This window comes from Pinus tabuliformis, chromosome 6 (genome assembly GCF_031772625.1).
Source record: "Pinus tabuliformis cultivar Carrire ecotype Pingquan chromosome 6, CPIR1, whole genome shotgun sequence".
In the NCBI taxonomy this organism is placed as follows: domain Eukaryota; kingdom Viridiplantae; phylum Streptophyta; class Pinopsida; order Pinales; family Pinaceae; genus Pinus; species Pinus tabuliformis.
In genome coordinates, this window is record NC_142292.1 from 1,555,818,083 (window position 1) to 1,555,824,082 (window position 6,000).

The following is a 6,000-nucleotide window of genomic DNA, read 5'->3' on the forward strand; positions in this document are numbered from 1 at the left end:
CATTTGGGGTAAATGATACCGATCCATCACATAAGTGCCGCCGACATGTTCAAGAGAAGTCATCCAGAGAAGTCACCCGTGTCCCATCCACTACCATACATTATACTTCACTCTTTCATGACCGCCACCCTAAACCGTATGTCACTAGATCGTTTTCACCTCCATCAAAATCATTTGCTCTGTTCCGTGTCATTGATGTGTGATTCATTAAGGCCCTCCTTTGACAGATCGCTTCTTGTCGACATCAGCTCATTATCCAAGAAGTTGATCTAGGAACACCCCTTCAGTACTTTGAAGCTTGCATGCCTCAATGGCAAGTTTCTCAATTCCGGCGACAGGTATACATCAATGACCTTTGACCAAAATATTTTGCGTAGTGTTCGATGCCAAGTCCTTTATTCCCACCACGTGAATTGTACTGCAGTACCTTGAGGGTCATTATCATTATCGGTGATTCCTCTCGCGCTTGTTAACAGTTTACATCATTGACTGGTAATCAAGCGATGTCTTTCCATGTTCGACTTCAAAACATTTCTCACATGGATCGACTTGTACTTAGAGTGAAGATCGGACGAGATTGAAGACCCCGGATCTAGTTTCATCCATCCGGGCTGCGATATATATTCAGGAAAAATAAAGACATTGAAATGTACAGCATTGCAGCACAGATAATCATCCTACCAAAAGGATGATGACTTCATTAGAATCATCAGTCTACCATCAGACGATTGTCTGTCCTATGTACATGAAAATGAATTTATAAAGCTGAGCATGGGAATGCCCGCCTCAGCTAGATCATGAAAACAATATGAAGATAATGTATTGTATTGTATCTTATTACAGGTCTCCTCCCCAGCATTAGAAGAACTTCGGATCCTCCTAATAAAGCATTTCACCCGATAAACGGCCTCATACTTTAGGGGGCAACTGTTATAGACATTTTTGTGCCTTACAGCTATAAGCATGAAATGTTCATAAACCAAGGGATCCTAAGTCCCTAAAAGTGTTGTTCCAGCTCCTAAAGAAACAAGGTCAACAAATTACAGCTTCTCCCAGAAGTTCTCCACCAGAAACTACTCAAAACTAGTCAAATCAGGATCATTTCAGATGCTCCACTAGCTAGCTGCGTTGCAAAGCACCCAAATACACTGGCTAGGTGCATTGCAACGCACTTGAATGCACTACCAGGGTGCGTTGAGCAGAAAATGACAAGTGGCAGAGTCATTCCACGAGGTGGAGAGACAATGGAAGCTTCCAGAATCTTCTCCAATGATACTTGCCTCACTGAATTCGACCAGTGATGAGTAAGAGGCTCTCAGTCTCCAAGTGGAAGCAAGAACTGACAGAGAGAAGCCACTAATCAATTCATGAGCTGACTCATCCTCTTTGCATACATCTATATATGGATCCCTCACCAAGAGATCCAGAGGCTGGAATTTTGTACATTGCAGAGAATTGCTGTTGGTTTTGTGATAGATATCAGAGTATTGGGTGATTTATGCTTTGTTAGAGGTGAAGAAGGGATTCTATGCTGGGAGGTTGATGCTGGATCAAGAATCATCGGTTGTAACTCCTCCTGGATCTTCTTGTTTTATCAATAAAACTATTTGAGTTTCTCCTACATGCTTGTATATCATTGATGTGTGTTATATTTGTATGTTTAGCTTAAATCTGATCCTAAGCTTTTTATGAACATAAATCCATGTCTTTGTGTAGTTTCTTTCTTCTGTGAACTTGCAGGAACTTGGTGACGCTGGGCAAGTGAGGGAGCGGATAGCTGGGAGCTGCCAAAGAGAAGAGAGATTGGATCAAAGGACTAGCGCAAGACACAGGTTGGTTCATCCTATTCATCTTCGTTTATAGTTCATAAAGGAGAATACAAGAATAGTTTTCCTTGTTTGTTTCTGAGGTCTCTGTCACAACCCAGTGGGATAGGGTCGTTCTGAATAGACACTTTTCCCGAAAACAACTGGTTAACAATAATATTTAATTGTCAATAACTATAGTGGTGATGAATCTTAACTTCCTCATTGGTAGTTGGTAGTTTTCTTGAAAACACTTTTGAATACTCATGCAAAACCTTGGGTCAATCAAGATTTACCAAGTCATCTAGAAATCTTCAGAATGTTTGCTTTTAGAAAGTTTTCCATGTAAACTATTATATGGATAACTAATAGAATTCAAAGGAAACATTTACAAAAAGAATGGTAGTGTTGATGTAGAGATCAATGCGTGAAAATTCTAGATATTAACTCTAACATGGAGGAGTCTCAAAAAGCTCAAGTAATATATCTCTTCTTTTGTATGGGAATATATAGATATGAGAGGTATAAATCCTAAGATATATATATATATATATAAACAGAAAAATATTAGACCAATTAGGCAACCTTAGAGAAGGATGAATCCCACTATGAAGGAAATTATAAAGAAGGAATTACAAAAATTGTTAAATGTAAATTTCATTAGACTATAGATAACTAAATAAGGCTAATATGAAATATCATCTTCCAATTCTTTTACTTGATCAAGTATGCAAGAAATATATATTTTTTTTTTTATGATTTTAGTGGATATAATGAATCACATGTTGCACTAGAATATCAAGGCAAGACAACATTTACATGTCCATGGAAACCATACACTTACAAAGTATTACCTTTTGGATTATGTAATGTTCTTGTTACTTTTGCACGGGCTATTTTAGGTATATTTTCTAACATTGTCCATGATTGTGTTGAATTTTATATGCATGATTTTACAATCTATGGGAATACTTTTGATGAAACTTTAGGAAAACTTGAAAAAAATCTTATAAGATGTTAAGAGACTAACATTTCTTTGAGTCATGAAGAATGTCATATAATTCTTAATGAAGGAATTTTTTGGCGATATTGCATTTTGGGTGATGGGATTAGAGTCAATCCAACAAATATTGAAGTTATTACCAAACTCTTGACACCTAAGACTCAAAAAGATATAAGAAATTTTCTTGGACATGAAAATTATTATAGAAAAATTATAGAAATGTTTACAAAAGTAGTTTTTCCACTATTTAAAATATTGATCAAAGAAACTAAATTTTGTTAGAATCCCTCATGTCAAATTGTTTTTAAAACTTTGAAACAAAATAATTTTAAAGAGCTTATTTTAAGAGGAAAAAATTTGTCTCTTCGATTTCACATTTTTGTAGATGCTTCAAATACAACTTTAGGAGTTTTCCTATGATAGATAGAGCATCAAACTCCTTATACTATCTATTATGTAAGTACAAATTTAACTCCCATAGAGTTAAATTACACTGTAACAAAAAAATAGTTTCTTGTAGTCATTCCATGCCATAAACAAGTTCATATATTGTATTACTGGGTATGAAAATTTTATCCATACTAAACATTATGCTATTAAATATTTAATGAACAGACCTATAACAAATGTTTGGATTGGTAGATGGCTCTTGTTATTATAGGAATTTAATATTTCTATATTTTATAGAAATGGAAAGGAAAATACATTCGCTAATTTCCTTTCTAGAATCCAAAATGAGAATACATTAATTCTTGTAGATGATATCTTTCCAAGTGAACATTTATTTAAAATTGTTACTAAAACTACTTAGTATGTACATATTGATAATTGTTTATCAACATGGGATTTTCCTCAAAAATTAACAAAAAGAGAAAGACAAAGGATTGTATAACTCAATGGATATACTCTTGGATAGATGGAACAATTTTCTAAAGTAGACATGACATAATCATTAGAATGCATGTAATAGAAAATAAAGTGATTGATATATTAAAAGCATGCCATGATGAACCATGCAAAGGACATCTTACTTTCAAAATACCTCTATATAAGTCCCTTTTTATGGATATTATTGGCCTGCCCTTTTCAAGGATGCCAAGGAATAGGTCAAAAGATGAGATCATTGTCATAAAATAGAAAGATCGATTCAATATTATGCCTCTACAACCTTAGGTACTCATAGAGCCATTTGAAAAATCGACTTTAAACTTTGTAGGGAAAATTGCTCAAATAAACCAATGAAAAAGGTATATTCTTGTTTGTATTGATTATGTAACCAAATGGGTAGAAGCTAAACCTTTAGTTTATGCCATTGAAAATTATGTTTAAATTTTCTTTTTGAGGATATATTCACTCCTTCTGGTGTTCCAAGAGAGATGTTACATATCAGGGTGCAAACATTACATCTAAGCTTGTCCAGAAGACTGTGGAGTAGTACAATATCAATCATCGAAAGTCTAATCCATCACCCACAAGGGAATAGGTAAGTAGAATTAACAAGCAAAGTCCTTGAAGTAATTTTGACAAAGAAAGTTCAATTACAACACAAGGATTAGGAAGATAGGCTTCCAGAAACACTTTTGACATACTAAACTATGTGGTGGAACACTACTAGTCACACATGATATGAAGTTGTATATGTAAAGTAAGTTTTTCTTCATATAGTATTTAAAATAAAGACCTTTAGAATATCAACAATATTCGGATTAGATATGAGAGTGGCACAAAATAAAAGTTTAGCTCAACTCAATGAAATAGATGAGGTTCGAAAAAATGCAATTCAAATAACCAATGTCATCTACCACCAAAGGACCGAATGGCATGACAATTTTAGCAATTTAAAGAAATTCAAACTAGGAATTTGGGCCCTTCTATTTGACTTTTGATTTGAAAATTTTAAATGAAAACTTCAAACACAATGGTTAGGTCCATATGAAATATAGGAAGTCTATGATAATGGATTAGTTCAAATCAATACCATTGAAGATGAGGGTGCCTCATTTCTTGTTAATGGGCATAGATTGAAGTTATATCATAAGCCCTTAACAAGAGAAGAAATTTATAAAAATATTCTTTAACATTCAGATAAGGAATTAGTGAATGGGGACAATTATTCTCCCCGTCCTAATTCAATTTAATTTTCTTATAAAAAATATCAAATAATAAATTATAGTCATGAAAACTAGGTCGTTGGCGTCATTGTAGAAGAATTTTGGTTGAAAACTAGTCTCTGATAGATAGAATTCCCCTTTTCTATAGCTCTTGTTACAAAAGAGAAACTTCCAAAATTTAATTTCCTTTTTTAGCATGCAAAGTATGTTTCAAAAGTAAAATCAATTAGAAACAAATAGCAGCAACTTCCATAGTATAAAAAGATTTCTATCTCGAGGTATCACATACTATTCAAGGATGCCAAGGAATAGGTCAAAAGATGAGATCATTGTCATAAAATGGAAATATTGATTCAATAAGATGTCTCTACAACCTTAGGTAGTCATAGAGCCATTTGAAAAATGGACTTTAAACTTTGTAGGGAAAATTGCTCCAATAAACCAATGAAAAATGACAGACCAGGCAGTAACTCAACCAAAATTGATTCGTATATCTTATTCCTTCAGGTAGATCTTCATTATATACATGAGGGAGAGGCTGTTCACTTCATCTCCCGATGACTATTCATATTACTTATTTATTTATTTACATTATATTCACCCAATCCTGATGATTAGGTGTCAACATTCCCCCCTTAATCTGAAGGGATGTTGGTGAGTCCAAGCATCATTCTAAATCATTCAAGTTTTTCTCTTCCAAGCGCTTTGGTGAAGATGTCTGCAATTTGCTCATTAGTGGAACAATGATGGAGATGGATTATTTTGGCCTCAACATGATGTCGAATCAGATGATATTTAGTATTGATGTGCTTCGTTCGATCATGGAACTTTGGGTTCTTGGCCAAGTTTATTGCAAAGGTATTGTCAATCATGAGTGGAGTCGATTGTTACACTTGTTTTACCTGCAAATCTTCAAGAATTTTCCTGAGCCAAACAATTTCTTTTGTTGCCTCAGTTGCTGCCACATATTCTACTTTGGTTGTGGAATCTGTTGGAACTGATTGTTTGTGTGATCTACAGGAGACAACTCATAATCCAAGACTCATAGCATATCCTAAAGTAGATACCCTAGTTTCTTTGT